The sequence below is a fragment of the Dermacentor albipictus genome, chromosome 6, assembly GCF_038994185.2.
Source record: "Dermacentor albipictus isolate Rhodes 1998 colony chromosome 6, USDA_Dalb.pri_finalv2, whole genome shotgun sequence".
Classification (NCBI taxonomy): Eukaryota; Metazoa; Arthropoda; class Arachnida; order Ixodida; family Ixodidae; genus Dermacentor; species Dermacentor albipictus.
The window spans coordinates 105,340,848-105,360,082 of NC_091826.1; the positions used below are offsets into that span (position 1 = coordinate 105,340,848).

General features: G+C 45.6%; 1 long non-coding RNA gene across 1 annotated transcript in view; it reads right to left on the minus strand.

The window, feature by feature from the left end:
* Positions 1-318: 318 nt before the first annotated feature.
* LOC135905052 (uncharacterized) overlaps positions 319-19,235 on the minus strand; it is a 36,908-nt gene continuing 17,991 nt past the window's right edge. Inside the window, exon 4 of the long non-coding RNA XR_010565307.1 lies at positions 319-441. This is a non-coding gene — a long non-coding RNA (uncharacterized lncRNA). The remainder of the gene's footprint in view (positions 442-19,235) is intronic.

The following is a 19,235-nucleotide window of genomic DNA, read 5'->3' on the forward strand; positions in this document are numbered from 1 at the left end:
AATTATTTTACTCTAAGGATTGCTTCAATTAGTACCAATTTTTCTGTCAATCACGACAAAGGTTTGTAGAGGCAGACCACAATGCACACACCAGTGTTTTTGTAGTTCGTAGAGATTTCAAATTATTACTTAGACATGAATCTCCTACTCAGCCAATGCAGCTCAACACATGCCAAGTCATTTCAGCGTAGCACAACATGGCATTGAACGTTTTCACTGCACAATAACTGTATCTGTCATGATTTGAATTCTACTGCAACAAAGCAGATGAAGTGTGTCCCTGAAGAAAAATAAATAGCACCATAAGCAAAATAAAGATCTTGCTCAAAAGCTATTTATTGCAATATAGATGAAAAAACAGGAAGAACATTCTGTCAGCGACACTTGCAGAAGGTCATTTGCTGGCAAAACTTGACGCAGCAGCACCACCATGACTTGCGCCTGCAAAAAAAAAAAAGCAATCCATATTCATCTGCATTGCTACCACACAAAGAAACCCACGGCTTTGCTATTGTGCCAACACATTCCACAACTCGGCCCATGCATGTTATGCATGACTGGTAAAAGAATAGGGACCCTAAGCATGCTAAGAAAGCATCAGCAATGGTGCAGCGAGCTATTTCAAGAACAGATTTAAAGTTTGAGTTATAGAAATAAGTACACCTTTGTACTTATTTACTTATGAGCCATATGTAAAAATACTGGAAGATATCTATAGCGGCTCCACAGCCACGGTAGTCCTCCATAAAGCAAGCAACAAAATCCAAATAAAGAAAGGTGTCAGGCAGGGAGATACGATATCTCCAATCCTATTCACAGCGTGTTTACAGGAGGTATTCAGAGACCTGGATTGGGAAGAATTGGGGATAAAAGTTAATGGAGAATACCTTAGTAACTTACGATTCGCTGAGGATATTGCCTTGCTTAGTAACTCAGGGGACCAATTGCAATGCATGCTCACTGACCTGGAGAGGCAAAGCAGAAGAGTGGGTCTAAAAATTAATCTGCAGAAGACTAAGGTAATGCTTAACAGTCTCGGGAGAGAACAGCAATTTACAATAGGCAGCGAGGCACTGGAAGTCGTAAGGGAATACATCTACTTAGGGCAGGTAGTGACGGCGGATCCGGATCATGAGACGGAAATAATCAGAAGAATAAGAATGGGCTGGGGTGCGTTTGGCAGGCATTCCCAAATCATGAACAGCAGGTTGCCATTATCCCTCAAGAGAAAAGTATATAACAGCTGTGTCTTACCAGTACTCACCTACGGGGCAGAAACCTGGAGGCTTACGAAAAGGGTTCTACTCAAATTGAGGACGACGCAACGAGCTATGGAAAGAAGAATGATAGGTGTAACGTTAAGGGATAAGAAAAGAGCAGATTGGGTGAGGGAACAAACGCGAGTTAATGACATCTTAGTTGAAATCAAGAAAAAGAAATGGGCATGGGCAGGACATGTAATGAGGAGGGAAGATAACCGATGGTCATTAAGGGTTACGGACTGGATTCCAAGGGAAGGAAAGCGTAGCAGGGGACGACAGAAAATTAGGTGGGCGGATGAGATTAAGAAGTTTGCAGGGACGGCATGGCCACAATTAGCACATGACCGGGGTTGTTGGAGAAATATGGGAGAGGCCTTTGCCCTGCAGTGGGCGTAACCAGGCTGATGATGATGATGATGATGACACCTTTGCAAAATGTGCTCTTTCTGCAACATAATGTAGAACTGCCTGTGACAGATTTGGAGCAGTAGCGAAACATCACACCGCATTGTGCAACCTCTGATGCCCTACCACTTATTTTTATGCTTTTTATGCACTTGCGACTAAATTGGCACATATGGCACATACGTTCACTATACTCCATTCCATACGTAGCAGTCAACACTGTGGAAGCTATGCAAGAAGTTCGGTCAAGAAAAGTTATCACTCCGTGTGTTCCATCTATCCTTCGCTCACACGAGCATGTACGCGAGGCTGCTCGACGGGTTGAAAATAAAAAAAATTCGAGAACAAAACAAAAAAAAGATCTAAAACAACGATTAGCCACCGTATACCACAGTACGTTTGTTTGTAAGGGTTAAAATTTGTTTCATTCAATACTGAGCCTATATATAAAACAGTTGTGCACAATTGTGGTCAGAAAGCATCACACTAGCTTGAAGTGCAAATGAAGCCACTGCAAGAAGTCTCTTTAGCCTTCACAACGTTGACTGCTATGTATGGAATGGAGTATATGCAGTTACGAAAGGTAACATCATTTCAATGTTCTAAAAGTTGAAGATAAAACATTCACAGAGCTGAAAAGAAGAAGCTGAAAGAAGTGTGAGCATGTTCCTGCTCCACTAGGAAGCTAATCCTGGCTATGAAGGGTAGATACTTGGGCATGTTGGCAGTTCATGTTTAAAAAAAAGAACTGCACAAGAGACAAGTACAAACAGGTTGGAAGTCAGCACTAAGTGTGTCCATGTTTCTCATGTTGTTCTTATTTCGAGCTAATCCACTGGCATTGGTGGCAGTGTAGGCCCACCGACACAACTGAAGTAGAAGTGTTCAAATCAAAATTTATTTGGCAAGAGTGGAGGAAACTGCTTTTAAAAATGAAAGGTTTCTACAGGAGCTACATTTCATTTTTCATTTTCTTCATCATTGGCTCAGCCACTGGCACACTACGCTGTTGCTGTTATCAGCTGCCGAACACAATGAATGAGAAGAAAATTTAAACATTATACTACCAAGTTTAAATTGTCTGCTATTGCCCTGGCAGTCAAGAATGATAACCATGCACCAGGACAGCACTTCACTGTCAGCAAAATAATGATTTGTGACTGGCAGATAACTTCAGAAAGTACAAGCTCCACAAAGGGCAAAAAGGTCCTGAACAAGGGTAAAAAGGCAGAATGGCCGGAAATGGGAGCTCATCATCGATCATAGGTTGCAGTGCAATGGGCTGAAGGCATGGGAATCAACATTGCAGTTGCATCTGAACACAGGGAGACAGAGAGAGAGAACAACTTTAGCGAAAATGCCTGCAGAGTCGGTTAGGCTCCCTCCACGCAGGGAGGACAAGCTTTTACCGCGACGCCGCCACTCCATCAGCCTCATGCATTGTGCTCCTCGAGGTCTTGGTTCCTCGCTACTTCCGCGGATCCGAGAGGGCTGCCGCTGCCTTCCTGGGGGTGCTGCCCCCCTTCTCCTCAGTTTCGCGTGGTTGCTGCCTCTCTAGAGCTGCCGAGACCTGCTGGACGGCCTTGAGTTGTGTATCTCGGTCATAGCTCCTCATTGCAGGCTCTAGCTGCGGCGGGATTGTCGTCTTCTCGCTGGCTTCTCGTGGATTTATACTACAGTCCCAAAGGATGTGAGCCGCGGTGACTCTCTCCTTAGCGCGCAGTCTGCACACGTCACTCGCGTACACGCTCGGACACACGTGCTTAGCTAGCACCGAGGTGAGCAGGGACCCCGCCTGTAATTGCCTGTATAACACTGCCTCCTTCCGGGTAAGCCCCGGATGAGGTGGCGGCATAGTCTGTCTATTAAGTCTGTACCACTTCACTATTTCGTTAAAGGTGGTCATGTTGTCCTTGGCACTGCACCGCGACCAACACTCCGAGTCGGCCGTGCTTCTACACACAGGGACAAACAGGGACATTGGTGAAATATATGAATGCTGATAGTTTTGTCAGTAGACCAGCATGGTTCATGTCTTCAACATTCACGAGACACGACTTGGCGATTCGAGCTTGCACACTCATGTGCCAAAAGCTGCCAGGCAACTGAGCAGCAGCTGCAGAACTTCAAGGAATAATTTAAGAACGAATTGACAATCTTAATGTTTGCCCTAGTCACATCATCAAGAAGGACAAAGTCCCTTTACAAGACCCCACTTCACTACCATCAATGTCTGTGATATGGACAGAATGAAGCTGCCACTATATTTAAAAAATGATACTGAAAAGGCAATTGGCTACTGGCGCTCAAGACACCTAAGCCTACTTCACCACTCACACCCTGAAAAACACAGCAAATAATGCCCATTCTGTGCCAATTATGCCAACGAAACCCCACAATACCTCCTATCCCTCACCAATCCCAATGGGAGGCTGTGCTGCTCAGCTCCAGCCTGAAAGACCAGCGTGAGCTGGTGGCCCGTGCCTGCTTAGCGGCCAAAAGAACCTTTGAATAAGGGCCCTTCCCTTGGTAGAAAGTTGGTTCACTAAAGCTTATTCTTTCTCTTTGTCAGTTTTAGAAAATGCCTTCTATTGAGGTACAGTATAAGGGCGCATCACAGCTGCAACTCCGAAATCAAATAAGGCAACAAATTGAACATCCATGGTTATTATCAGTGGAAAGGCAAAAATGCTGTAGCCACTTGATACTGCTGCTACCACACAGCTCTATGTCTGCGTTGCAGCGCCAGTGGGATTTACAAATGACAGATGCTGAGCACAGCATCAGATTCTCTTGGCGCATGAAGCCCACTTCATTTGACAAAGTGGCCAAATCGGTCCACAAAGCCTGGGCCACAGTGCCTTTGTATACCATAACTACAGGCTTCAGGAAAGCTGGCCTAATTTCATGTCCACCTGAGTGCAACAATGAAGTGGAACCCAGCCGCAATCCAGAGGCCAATGACTGGGACAGTGGCAGTTGAAATGTTTGACATTGCATCACAGGAGAAGAACATTGAATGAAGTGCAATAAATTTAAGAGTGCTGCTTCTTGGGCAAGTTGAAATTGAATCCTGTGGTGAAGTACGTTTTTAACTCAGGGACAGAGTAAGGCATATAGCTAAACGTTGTCTGCTCTTGTTTGTTGATCTGTGCCTTACTCTGTCCCTGTCCTAAAAGCACACCTCGTCACAGTTTGCAATAATGTTGCCTTCCTGTACCCAAGAGGAGCGTTTGTTGAATATTTTTAAAGTTTTCTTGTCCACCATCCTGTGTTCTGGGGTGGGTTGATCAGTTGCTGGCTGGGTTCTCCCCGAGTAGACACTTCATAAAAAAAGTTAGGCAAATCCAACACACATGCTGTGAAGCTTTGGTGATACCTATCTGATGCTGTATAAGGACTGGTTTGGTTTGATGACAGCTAGCCCCAGTCACATGAGCATGCCAAAGGTCCTTTGAAGTTAAGGAGCATTGAGCTTTCAAAGGCACATTAGTTCAAGGGATATGTCTCGGTGCTACACGGTCTCCAGATGGTCTCCGTTGAAGCTTTTAACAGGAACTGCAACGTATCCTTAGCGCTGCCATCACCTCGATAGTAATAAAAAAATATGGCCCAAATGCGTCTTATAATAAATTTGTCATATTCTTTTTCAGCAATATTTATTTTTCCTAATACATAGAAACATCAAAAGAAAATCCACGCGTACTAAAGGCATTACTTTACCAAATACAGATGTATTTATTGTAATGATGGCCACCATGTGTACCGCTTCGTACACCGCATGTTGGCGTCGATTATTCAGTGTTGCCCTTGCTTCAGCCGCTTTGTTTCATTCCCTGTGGCTAGGCAGCGGTAGGTACACGTAAACGCGGTAAAATAAAGAACTACAAAACAAAAGTGACGAGGGAAGAAGATGCGCAGGAGAAAGCCAAGGAGTCTGGGATGCCTAGCAACCGCTAACCGAAGAACAAAATCGCACATGGCACTATTAACTCTATGCATGGCACACGTGTTGCGTCGATGTTGCTGCTGACGACAGGCCGGGCCGGCGCTGCTGCACCGGCGCGTTCATAACGATTGCGGGTGTCCCGAAAGTGTTTAGTACTTTAGCAATAGTATTCAGTACTTATAAGCTTGTTCTGAAGAGGTAAAAATTGAACTTTCATATTTAGATATTTTTTTTCTGCTGTTGGACGCCGTCTAGGCTCGAGAGTATTCCCTTGGGCTTTCCAAGGACAAATGCGCACTTCTTTGACTGAAAGCTCCCTTCCAGTAGGGCTCCTTTGCTGTGCCTGTGTGACAGTGCGCATTCTCCCTTGAAGTAAAGGATCTTTGATTCGAAGGACTTTGAAAGTGTCCATATGACTGTGTATAAGCTATGTAAAGAAAATCGGCTAAATTAAAGAATCCGTTAAACATACTTCACCATTCCATTAAGGGATCGAGGTTCTTTAGAGATGCCCGTGAGCTGACATTGCATGTTGAAGCTTTACGCACTAAGTTATTTTTGGGTATGCAAACAAATGTGGGCATGCTTGGTGAGCATTCAAGGGCTATATAAGCCACTTTGCAGGTACTCCCAATAACCGTTGTACTTAAATTCACAAATATATCCAACGAAGTAACAAACAACCCAACAGCTAGGCAGGCACACCAGACACAGGAAAGCAGGCAAGGGAAGCATCACTTAAAAAGAAATGCATCTGGCTATTAATTTCAAACAAGTAATAGCCTGATCTTCTACCCGTTTGGTTACAGCTATAAGTGCAAAAAGCGCACATTACATGTAGTGGCAGGCTCACCTGTAGAGCAATAACTATGTGTATGGAAGGGTGGCATCACCTAGCAATACAATTATTAGCTTACTGATGATGATTATTGGCATTCGCTTCGAAATGGAGTGGTGAGTAATAGCCACCTAGCCTGCTTTGATTTAATTAGGTACGCTGTACATGTTTTTCTTTCTAGCATTTTTGCGTACATCTCCTGAAGCTTTCTTCTCTTCCTCAAAACTGCTCTACCTCAATCTACCTTGTGTGGCTACCTATGCCTGTAACACATCCAGTTCTATCAATCTCTTCCCTGCTTTTTTTCCACCAATACTTTAAATGTCTTGCTTATCTCTTGCTAAATTCAAGCGCTTCTGGACTATGTACACTACCTATGGGTCCCACTGGGTGAATCCCTCCACATTCCATCAGGATGTGCAAAGTTGTCTCCGGATATTTCCTGCAGCGCACACATGCCTCATTCTGCTGAGAATACTTGTTTCGGTATGTACAGAGTCCTGAATATTTGGCTGTTTATGGTCAATAAAAAAAATAGATATTGCACTCACCACTGCATTGTTCTTGCTCAAATTTTGCAGAACGATTGCATTTTGGCATCGACTTCATTTAGTATAACACTTGGCAGGATTAGTCACCTGTTTTTTAAGACAAAAATTAGAAACTCTTGTCGTCTATGGGAAAAATTGTCTGAAAAGCAGCCCTGGCAGTGTCGCCACCTGTCGTCATCTGCAGAAAGCAGCGTTTCAGGGAGAGCTGCCGCGTGTTGCCCGCTCCTGGAGCAGGCCACTGTTTATGCTTTATGCTTGCATCGTCCTGGCAGCAGTTCATATGCCCATAAGCGGAGACAAATTTGCACTTTTTTTCTTGGAAACCAGGCAATTAACTGTGCCCAATATTATACTAAACAAAGTCGACTCCAAAATGCAATCCTTATGCAAAATTTGAACAAGAACAGTGCACCGATGAGAGCAAAATCTTTTTTTTTTGAACACACGCAGCCATGTATTCAGGACCCTGTATTTGTACTTGGGCAATCAGCTAGAGCCTCAAATAGCAAGGCACTGCCCTTTGTGTTATCGCACTGATTTTCGCTTCCAATTTTTTTCTTCTTCCCATTTTTGTAAATCTCCATGGCCTTTTCTTTTTTTTTTCCCCCCCATTCTCAGCATCCCATTCGCTGTCTCTGTTTCTCTCACTTTCTTTCTGAGGAGTTCTGGTTGTCTATTTACACTTTCAATCACCGTGTACTTGGTTGCTTTCTTAACCTCTTCCTCTATTCTGTGTCCACGCTTTTCAGGTACAGGTACTTATGCACATTAGCCGCCAATTCATTTTGATCCATGTTCCTGAGTCCTCAAAACTAATTTTGCTCTGCGTTTCTGACTCCAAAATAGGCCCAATCCATGTCCCTCTGCACTGCCTCACTTTCAACCCTGACAAGAACAATTTCCTGGGTGGCGTCACCTTGTGGAAGCCGGAAAATAGAAGCCCAAAAAGTGCTACTATACGTGATGGCATCTTGACCGATTCCAAAAACACACGAAAGGGCAGTGCAAGCTGGCAGTGGAGCTGGGTGGGTTCTGCATCACCTGGCTTGAGTCACCTGGCACTGGACGAAAAATGATCGCATCAACAAGGTCTAAAACCAACTCGAATTCCTTTGTTTAGTGAAGCTTTCAGGTTGATGGTCGGTGAAGGTGATTTGCTTTGTTTCTGCAAGGTCCGCCATTGTTTCCGAAGATACGAAATGCATTCATCGCCAAAATCCACTGCTCAGTCATTACCAAGATGTGCCGTTATGCCTTAGCACCATATGCTGATGCTTGCAATGCTTGGGATTCACGTTTTTTTTTTCGTTTTTTTTCCGCTACCATTTGCAGCTCGTAAAAATTTGTTTACGGAACTGCAACACACTGAAATAGGAAAGTATGCTATTTCACGATCACACAAATTGAGTTAAAGTGGATGCGTTTTATCACAGACGAGAGGTATATACTATTTTTTTATTATACATATCTACATCACCCACAAAGCATTATTGCTGGAGATATTCATACAAAATTACACTGGCATATTATTAAATTGCAGTACAAAACTAAAGAAAAGCAGGACGTGCTATTTAATACTGGAAAATCACTGTTCCCTTTCAAATTTAGAATATGTGAAAGCCTCATGTAAATAAGCGAGACTGACTCCATGGATGCTAAGATTAATAGAAATTACAATAATTTGTGTGCTGGACATGGCTATTCTTTATTTTCAGTGGAAGCTAAGTTAATTTATTATTTGCTCATGAAACCAAATGGGTTATGAATTAATTTCGAGCTGCATAGCACAGTAAGACATGTGCACAACTTCTGCCTTTATTGTTCTAGTTTATTGCCACCGAAAGTTGTCCACAAGATTTATATGTCTTACTAATACATAATTTGGAACAGAAGCATGCAGATTTTTAGTGCCAAATTTCATATAGCACTGTTGAAGAAATTTCGATCATGCAAAGTTAGTACTCAGCATACTTGCCACTTTATTTTGATTTCATTCGCATTGAGACACACATTACTGTCGCGAAAGAAGTACGCAGCATTTTTTTAAGATCCTGGGTATTTCTCAATGCGGCGCTGTCAGGCAGAGAGCGGTGTCTGAGACGTGTAAACACGACAACGAGTGGCGCAGGTGACTGATGTTCACGCTTCTGCGTGGGAATGACTGCGACAGCGCCTCGGCCACTTGCTATCACCCAGCCGATGCAGTCATACCTGCCGTTCAAAGAACTCTTCTGCACACGGCCGACCTTGAAGGCATCCTGAAATGTGTCGAGATGAGCCTGTGCATGTGCCGCGGTCGGTGCACGCCTACCCATCAGTCATGATTAGTTTCGTTTCCTGAGCAACTCCTCCTCTAGCCCAGCCGCCAATAGCGCTGGTACGAAATACGAAGGCGATCTCACCTGTTTGGCATCTGCGGCCATCTATATGGGCGTCTTGCACTGGAGTTTGAGGTATTAGCCCCGAGAACGAACTACAGGGGTGCTGCGAGCGCCACTTGCGTGACATCAGGGCAAGCACTCGCGCCTGTCGTCTGCTACAGTTCGGGCGTTGTCCGGGCGCTTTCTGCGATATTTTCGTTTGCCCTCGTTCTCTCTGCTTGTATACTTATGGTGGTTGTCTCAAATATATCCTTATGACGTCTCACTTTGCGAACATTTATTCAAAGAGCTAATTCCTTAGACAACAATGCAGCTCTCAAAGGCAATGCTACAGTGCCAGCCGAAGGAGTGCAGACCAGACCATTGCGGGTTTTTTATTTGCGGATGGACAATCGCAAAAACATAGCATATAAGAATCCAGTTATGATACCATACCTGCCGCGGTACAACAAGTATGTCACAAATGCTGGCTATATATGACTTCTACAAGAGTTACGTTGATTTTAATCCGCTAAAACAGGTTTGCTCACGACGAGTAGTTCATGATATAATATGGAATTTTTGCATTTCTTCACAGAAACACTCGGCAGTAACACGGAGACTTAACTAATACTGCAGTTTAGATTCTACAAGCACCACTTGCTTCTTTAACTGCTTGTCAACATTAGGCAGTTCTTCGCGTGTTTATTTTAAGCGGCGGAAATTTGAACTAAAGTTAATGAAGGCTTATAGCTATTTACAGACTGCAAATAGGAATATACCAATATATATTCCCTCAACTCACTTGAGGAATTTACTGGTGCTTGTTGCTTGAGGACTATACATGAGGAATCTTTTTGGCGAACTGACACAGGCTGTTCGTTCCAAATTTTTTAGTGAAGTATGCCTGTTGGACCGCATGGCTGCAGCTAGAAAGAAGTCGAAGCATCAATCATTAGTAGTATGGGACATATTGAAGATATCAAAATTGCCCGGTGCAGGGTCAGAAATCAAGTGAAAGCACAAGCAAGGCTTGTAGTGCTTTCTCTATGAATGTTTGCGATTGGATTGGAGAAAACTATTTAGCCTGCAGTTGGGCAAGGTTCTCTTTTATGTACCGACGAGGCGAATAGTTATCCGTTTGTATAATTAAACACTGGATCGAGACATGGTGAGACAGAAGGTGCTTGAATTTTTCTTTTCTAGGCAATCTAAACTGCGCTGTAGTAGCTCGAGAATACTATAGCCATTCCAGTTGGCGCTGTAAAAAAAATGCTTTATGGTTTGAATTCGAAGTTGTAGTGAACTGATGGGTTTCGCGAACATAGCGTGCCTCGCCATACCGACAGTCGGTTGCTACCGCTACATGATCAGGGATGTGCCATATTGTCGATAAAGGCTACTGAGGGCCACTATCAAACATTTCATCACTTGCAATTGATTGGCTCTCGATCTTAACAACGAAACTTTTCTCTCAGGTCATTGCTACTATGGTGCTTGTGAATTAACTATGTAAATAGTCTACATGACGTGCCGTCGTGTTAGCAGCCACGAGCAATTCGTTTTTTGGAGGCCTGTTTCAGAGGGGGATGAATGTAGCAGCAACCTTTCTCATAAGAAATGCGCGCTTAACTATCTTTTACGCATTAATGAATGGCCATATTTGAATAGAACAACACACCAAAGTAATAGGAATCATGATGACAGCTTTGCTGGGCAGTGTCTTTCTAGCACGGATAACATGCTGACGCCAATTACGAAGATTTTTTTTCTATGTAAAATGCAATGTCTCTCATAGCTAAATACTAAGGGAATGTTAAGTGTTTAGCGAGGCATCATACACAACTTCGCGTGTTGAATTTGCAGACATTCCTATTATGCAAAGTTTATGGGCAGGCACGGCTCATATATCCATTGCAAGGCCAGTAGACTCCTTCAACGTTACAAATAGCTTGCGATACCCAGGCCGCAAATTTTATTGAATCATGCGCTTTAGGAGAAGGAACTGCGGTTCAGTCATGGCAGCAGAAAGAAGCCAACATATCGTTCAATAAGCACGGCTCGACTCACTCATACCCCAATCATACACGAAGGGAACGAGCGTGCGCGGCAACCGAGCAAGGCGAGCGAGCGGCGTCCTGGCCGTGACGTCACTCGCGAGAGGGCGCCACTCCTAATTCTCGCCGCTAATAGTAGCGGCGCCTGGTGGTGGCGAGAAACATCATCTGGGTAGTACAAGCTGATCCCTGGATGTGGTGACCACATGTTTCCAGCCCAAGTTTTGCATCGATTCGCACTTTTTTTCTGCTCTGTTGCGAGTGCGGAAAGACTGGTCACTTCTTACAAACCACGCCGACCACGATGAGAGCTGGCCGCAGCCTATAGTTTAATGAAAACGGACTCTCCGTGCGCCGTGGGACATAATGCTGAAAGCAGAAGGAATCGGCGACGCCGATAAGGAGAGACCTAGCTCAGCCTCAAAAAAGCGTCACCGTCGTTACTGCTGCGTCGTGGGCTGCCATGAACAAGGCCTGAATCCCAGCATCAGATTCTACCATTTTCCTTCAAGGCCTCACGAAGACGAGCGTCGGGCACGCTGGATAACTGCAGTTCGTGGCACTGGGTAAGCGAAACTTCGCGCCACGCCGACTGCTTCACCTGTTTTGAAGCTTCCTTGATTATATGCATTGCTAAAATTCGGTCTTTTTCATCTACAGTCCCGATGGCAAACTGTGGGAACCAGCGCCGAACACCAGAACCGCGCAGCGCACGAGCGCACAAGCACGCGCTGCAGCGCGATTGGGACGTATGTTACTGTGATCTCATATGTATTGCATCAGTTATTTATCAGTTGCTAAAGGAACAGATGACCGCTACTACAGCGCAGGCATAACTACTTGTCTAGCGGCATGCAGTCAACAAAGATTGCAGGAGGCCCGCCGTTCCGCAGCATGTCGAAAGACCGCTGCCGTTGCGGCGCGTACCGTTGTGCGCTCAAGCAGTTCCGTGCACACGATGTCTGCTCATCGCTGCTGTGAATGCATTTATGGCAAGCATTTCCTCACGTTTGTGCGCCTGAATCTGGCAGCGTGCAAACCTTAACTGAGGTTAAACTTCGTACGCGACTCTCTTCACTTGCGATTGACACCGCGCTGAAACTTCGCCGCCTATTTCTTGAACGGCGGACACGTATTCGGCGTTGCATAATTTCTTGCCTTTACGCAGCGTGCGACCCCTGAAAAAAATCTTCGGCGCCCGATATTCGCTGGAAGCCGTGGTACAACACAACCAAAAGTGGCAGGTCCATATTGTAAACGTGCTTTCCAAAGCAGATGACCAAGCTTGGTACTGCTCAGTTCAGGACAGAAGGTGCTTTTAAGAACCTAAAGCCCCTTGATAATTTGAAAGTAGCGACACTCTCCTCCTCACGGCGCCTTCCTCCTCGATTCTCCTTGCTCGCCGGCTGCGCTCGGCGCGCTTTTCCTCCTGGGCTCCCCCGGACGGGCCCCAGGATTCTATGGAGGCATGTTATTTTGGGCCAGTTGTGCGCCCCACTGGGGTTGGAAATTTTGAGAAATGCTAATAACAGCATCGATAATGCTGGAGGCAACGCTTATGAGCAGGTTGGTTTTTTCTTAAAGCCGTATGAACGGGGAATACCGATGTAAAAGGAGCTTTGGGGCGAGTTCTATACTCCAGACAATTTTTCTGCCACATGACCAGATGCTTTACTTCGTGCGTCTGATCTAGTATTGCTCGTGACACATCCCTTTGTGTGTGGCTTATTAAGCAAAAACCTTAGACCTCTGTTTCGAGATCCCATCGCGAGCTACAGAAAATATTGCGTGACCGAAGGAAGGCGGGAAGCGAACCAAAGCATGTGCAGCCGCGCATAGGAGACGATTAATGATTAGCAAAGTAATGATTGATTAGTGATTGGATTAAGATGAATTTGGGTGTATTAAGGAGGGTTAAGGTGGATTAAAGTTGTGGATTAAGGTCCATAAAGGAGGACAAGGTTGGATGAAGGTGGCTTAGGGTGGATGAAAGTGCGATGAAGTGCATTAAAGACGATTATAGTGGATTAGGGTGGATTAAAGTACATGAAGGATGACGGTGGATTAAGATGCATTAAGGAGGATTATGGTGGGCTAAAGTGAATGGAGGATAAGGGTGGATTAAGGAGGACGAATGTGGATTAAGGCCGATTATAGTGGATTAGGGTGGATTAAAGTGAATAAGGAAGCAGTAGGGTTGAGTAAGGAGGATTAAAGTGCATTAAGGAGGATTACAGTAGATTAAGGTTGATGAAGGTGGATTAGGGTGCATTAAGGGGGACTGTCGTGGATTATAGTGGATTAAAGTGAATGAAGGAGGATTAAGGTCAATGAATGTGGATTAATGTGCATGCGGAGGATTATGGTAGACTAATCGGTCTTAATACTCAATGAGCTCTAATTCACCTTAACCCACCCTATTCCACCTTAATGCTCCTTCATCCATCTTAATACTCCCAATCCACCTTAATACAACCTAATCAACCTACATCGCCCCTAATGCACCTTAGCCTACCATATACGGTCTTAATCCTCCTTTATCAATCTTAATCCATCATAATTCGCCTTAATCCTCCACCATCCACCTTAATCCTTATTCATGCATCTTAATCCTGCTTAATAGTCCCAATACACCATAATTCACCTCTCTCATGCCTAATCCAGCTCCATGGTCCCTAATCCACCCTAATCGGTCTTAATCCTCCTCTAGCAACCCTAATTCAACTTAATCCGCATTAATCGACCTTAATCTGACTTTATCCGCCTTAATCCTCCCTAATCGGTCTTAATACCCTTCACCTTAATCCTCCTCCACTCATCTTAATCTTTATTCATGGATCTTAATCCTTCTTAAGGCACTCTAATCCACCTTAATGTTCTTTAATACACTTTAATCAACATTAATCCTCCCTAATCCACCTTATGTCAATCACTAATGATTCACTGATTAACTCGGGTAATCATTCCCTTATACAGGGGTGGACATGATTTGGGTCACCTCTGGCCTTGCTTGGGTCACATGATACTTCCAGATTACAACGCGACCTTGAAACAGATCTAAAGGCTTTCGGCTTAAAACTTAAAAACAAACTCAATGTTGACTAGCTAACGCTCGTCACCTGTCACCACGAGTATACTTGCCACAAATATTTTCAAGGCGCAAAGCAGAATCTATAATGCTGCACTTCCGACTGAAAAACAACAGTTAGCGACGTGCGAGGGGAATATTAAGCATGCTGAGGACAACCGCAAAAGGGCTGGTGAGCAGGCCGGAAGAATGAAAAAAAAATTGGAGGCTTAACCTTAGCGTATCCTTAGCGTTTGGAGGCATCTTGACCGCACACACGCCCGAAGGACGTTGGCGCGGGCACAGAGACTGACGCGACGGCGGGCGCGCGCCGCTTCATCCCTGGCGTGACGTCACATATCACGTGATGCAGCGATGGTGGCGCCGCCGCCGCGTCGCGCGCGACGGCACGAACCGAAGCGTGGAGGCCTCCGCCGGGCGACGTCCGACGGCGCGATATGAGGCCCCATCTGCAGCCGGTGTGACGTCATCACGTGACGTCACATCATGTGATCTCGCTTCAGGGTCAATGGTGGCCACCGCCGGGAGGCGACCGACGGCGCGATATGAGGCCCCATCTGCAGCCGGTGTGACGTCATCACGTGACGTCATGTCACGTGACCTACTTGAAGGTCAATGGTGGCCACCGCCGGGAGGCGACCGACGGCACGATATGAGGCCCCATCTCCAGCCTGTGTGATGTCATCACGTGACGTCATGTCACGTGACCCCACTTCAGGGTCAATGGTGGCCACCGCCGGGCGTCGCGCGAAGGCCCGAAACCTACGTTAATATGCTTCGCATAAAAAATGCAGCATTACGGGATGCTTTGCTACGAGCTATAAGAAAGACGCCTCAGCTCGCAAACAACGCTGTTCTTTGTCGGAACACGGTTCTTTCGGCCAAATTCATGCAGCCACTGCTTCCTGCGCAAGCCGTCACGCTTTCCTTGTGGTATCATAAAAACGGCATAACCATGTGCAGGCTTCTTGCTGCTGTTATATGCAACAGCCCGGCATAGCGCTAGCACATGGAGCAGGAAACACGGCGTACAACGTTCGCTACACCGAGCTGAAGCCCGAGCCAGCCGTGCTCAGGAGGAAAATGGCGCGAACGAAAAAGAAAAACAAGCAAAACTCAAGATCCGCGCGTCTCCAAGGGCAACGGCAGGGAGAGCAATCGTCGTGCAGAAAAGCGGGCGCAAAGCTGGTGACCGCGGGGGGGGGGGGAACACGCAAGGGGCGAGGAGGAGGCGAGGAGGTCGCGCGGCGGCGGCAGATTTCAGAGAGTGCCGTTACTTTCAAATTGTCAAGGGACTTAATAAAAACCGTTTTCGCAACGCTCCCTGGGTAAAGCAGGAGTCCCATCAGCCGTACCTTTGCAACCTTCGCTCGCTACCCACTCCACACGTTTTGCTTTTCATAAGACTAGACGACACCAATGAGCCGCGATTGATGAGAACACGGTGCTGTTACAGCTGATAACACCAGTTTCTTGCCACCGCAAAAATGTGCGACGCCGACGTTCCTGAGTGTGTTGAAGACACCGAATTGTCCACGCTGGAAACGAAGGTGCTCCGCTGCAACTTGAATAATGCAGCAGAAGCAGAACAGTGGATGCGCAACTACAGCGCCGAAACCAACACATCGTGGATTGTGGACTTCGTTGCCGCAAAATGCACAAGGTAAGCTATTTTTGTTAAAATAGTGGATATTCAAAATGCATAGTGTAACAATGGCCGCGTCCGCCATCTTCTCTGGGGCAGGCACGTACCCAAGGGGGGGGGGGGCGCCCCCCCCCCGAAGTTAAGACGCATACAACCCCCCCTCCCACCCACGCCCACTTCTCACACACATTCTATAGCGCCGTGAAATCAATGTTGAAACTTGACAGCTATTCCGCGGTCAACATTTTGTTGCCTTTTTCACTCCTTTTAGATGGCGGTAGTTATCGGCATCTTTTGGGGTGTGAAGGCCAGTTTCGTCATCGATTCGGTGCCCACGCGATTAACTCGAAATGCATTCAGTTGTCACCATCTTTTTGACGGTCACGCGCTTCGCTGTTGCTTCGTTAGTGCAGCCTTTCATCGTTTAGACTGATCCAGGGACCAAGAAAGGGATTCGGTTCGTGGTCAGCTGGTCTGTATGCACGTGGAATGAGTTGCGGCCAGAGAAAATGCCAATTGCGTTTAATTTTTTTTCTTTTGCTTCATTATTTCCTCGAGTAACGGCTTGCCGCGACGCTGACAGGTTCTCGGAACCATATAACCGCGATATGGGTTCATCATCATCATCAGCAGCCTGGTTACGCCCACTGCAGGGCAAAGGCCTCTCCCATACTTCTCCAACTACTCATGGTCATGTACTAATTGTGGCCATGTTGTCCCTGCAAACTTCTTAATGTCATCCGCCCACCTAAATTTCTGCCGCCCCCTGCTACACTTCCCTTCCCTTGGAATCCAGTCCGTAACCCTTAATGACCATCGGTTATCTTCCCTCCTCATTACATGTCCTGCCCATGCCCATTTCTTTTTCTTGATTTCAACTAAGATGTCATTAACTCGCGTTTGTTCCCTCACCCAATCTGCTCTTTTCTTATCCCTTAACGTTACACCAATCATTCTTCTTTCCATAGCTCGTTGCGTCGTCCTCAATTTGAGTAGAACCCTTTTCGTAAAAAAGCCGCCAGGTTTCTGCCCCGTAGGCGAGTACTGGTAAGACACAGCTATTATATACTTTTCTCTTGAGGGATAATGGCAACCTGCTGTTCATGATCTGAGAATGCCTGCCAAACGCACCCCAGCCCATTCTTATTCTTCTGATTATTTCCGTCTCATAATCCGGATCCGCCGTCACTACCTGCCCTAAGTAGATGTATTCCCTTACGGCTTCCAGTGCCTCGCTGCCTATTGTAAATTGCTGCTCTCTTCCGAGACGGTTAAACGTTACTTTAGTTTTCTGCAGATTAATTTTTAGACCCACTCTTCTGCTTTGCCTCTCCAGGTCAGTGAGCATGCATTGCAATTGGTCCCCTGAGTTACTAAGCAAGGCAATATCATCAGCGAATTGCAAGTTACTAAGGTATTCTCCGTCAACTTTTATCCCCAATTCTTCCCACTCCAGGTCTCTGAATACCTCCTGTAAGCATGCTGTGAATAGCATTGGAGAGATCGTATCTCCCTGCCTGACGCCTTTCTTTATTGGGATTTTGTTGCTTTCTTTGTGGAGGACTACGGTGGCTGTGTAGCCGCTACAGATATATTCCAGTATTTTTACATATGGCTCATCTACACCCTGATTCCGTAATGCCTCCATGACTGCTGAGGTTTTGACAGAATCAAACGCTTTCTCGTAATCAATGAAAGCTATATATAAGGGTCGGTTATATTCCACACATTTCTCTATCACCTGATAGTGTGAATATGATCTATTGTTGAGTAGCCTTTACGGAATCCTGCCTGGTCCTCTGCTTGACAGAAGTCTAAGGTGTTCCTGATTCTATTTGCGATTACCTTAGTAAATAGTTTGTAGGCAACGGACAGTAAGCTGATCGGTCTATAATTTCTTTGGCGTCCCCTTTCTTATGGATTAGGATTATATTAGCGTTCTTCCAAGATTCCGGTACGCTCGAGGTCATGCGTATACAGGGTGGCCAGTTTCTCTAGAACAATCTGTCCACCATCCTTCAACAAATCTGCTTTTACCTGATCCTCCCCAGCTGCCTTCCCCCTTTGCACATCTTCCAAGGCTTTCTTTACTTCTTCCGGCATTACCTTTGGGATTTTTAATTCCTCTAGACTACTTTCTCTTCCATTATCGTCGTGGGTGCCACTGGTACCGTATAAATCTCTATAGAACTCCTCAGCCACTTGAACTATCTCATCCATATTATTAATGATATTGCCGGCTTTGCCTCTTAATGCATACATCCGATTCTTGCCAATTCCTAGTTTCTTCTTCACTGTTTTTAGGCTTCCTCCGTTCCTGAGAGCATGTTCAATTCTATCCATATTATACTTCCTTATGTCAGCTGTCTTACGCTTGTTAATTAACTTCGAAAGTTCTGCCAGTTCTATTCTAGCTGTAGGGTTAGAGGCTTTCATACATTGGCGTTTCTTGATCAGATCTTTCGTCTCCTGCGATAATTTGCTGGTATCCTGCCTAACGGAGTTACCACCGACTTCCATTGCACACTCCTCAATGATTCCCACAAGATCGTCGTTCATTGCTTCAACACTAAGGTCCTCTTCCTGAGTTAAAGCTGAATACCTGTTCTGTAGCTTGATCTGGAATTCCTCTATTTTCCCTCTTACCGCTAACTCATTAATCGGCTTCTTATGTACCAGTTTCTTCCGTTCCCTCCTCAGGTCTAGGCTAATTCGAGTTCTTACCATCCTGTGGTCACTGCAGCGCACCTTGCCGAGCACGTCCACATATTGCATGATGCCAGGGTTAGCGCAGAGTATGGAGTCTATTTCATTTCTAGTCTCGCCATTCGGGCTCCTCCACGACCACTTTCAGCCATCCTGCTTGCGGAAGAAGGTATTCATTATCCTCATATTATTCTGTTCCGCAAACTCTACTAATAACACTCCCCTGCTATTCCTAGTGCCTATGCCATATTCCCCCACTGCCTTGTCTCCAGCCTGCTTCTTGCCTACCTTGGCATTAAAGTCGCCCATTAGTATAGTGTATTTAGTTTTCACTCTACCCATCACCGATTCCACGTCTTCATAGAAGCTTTCGA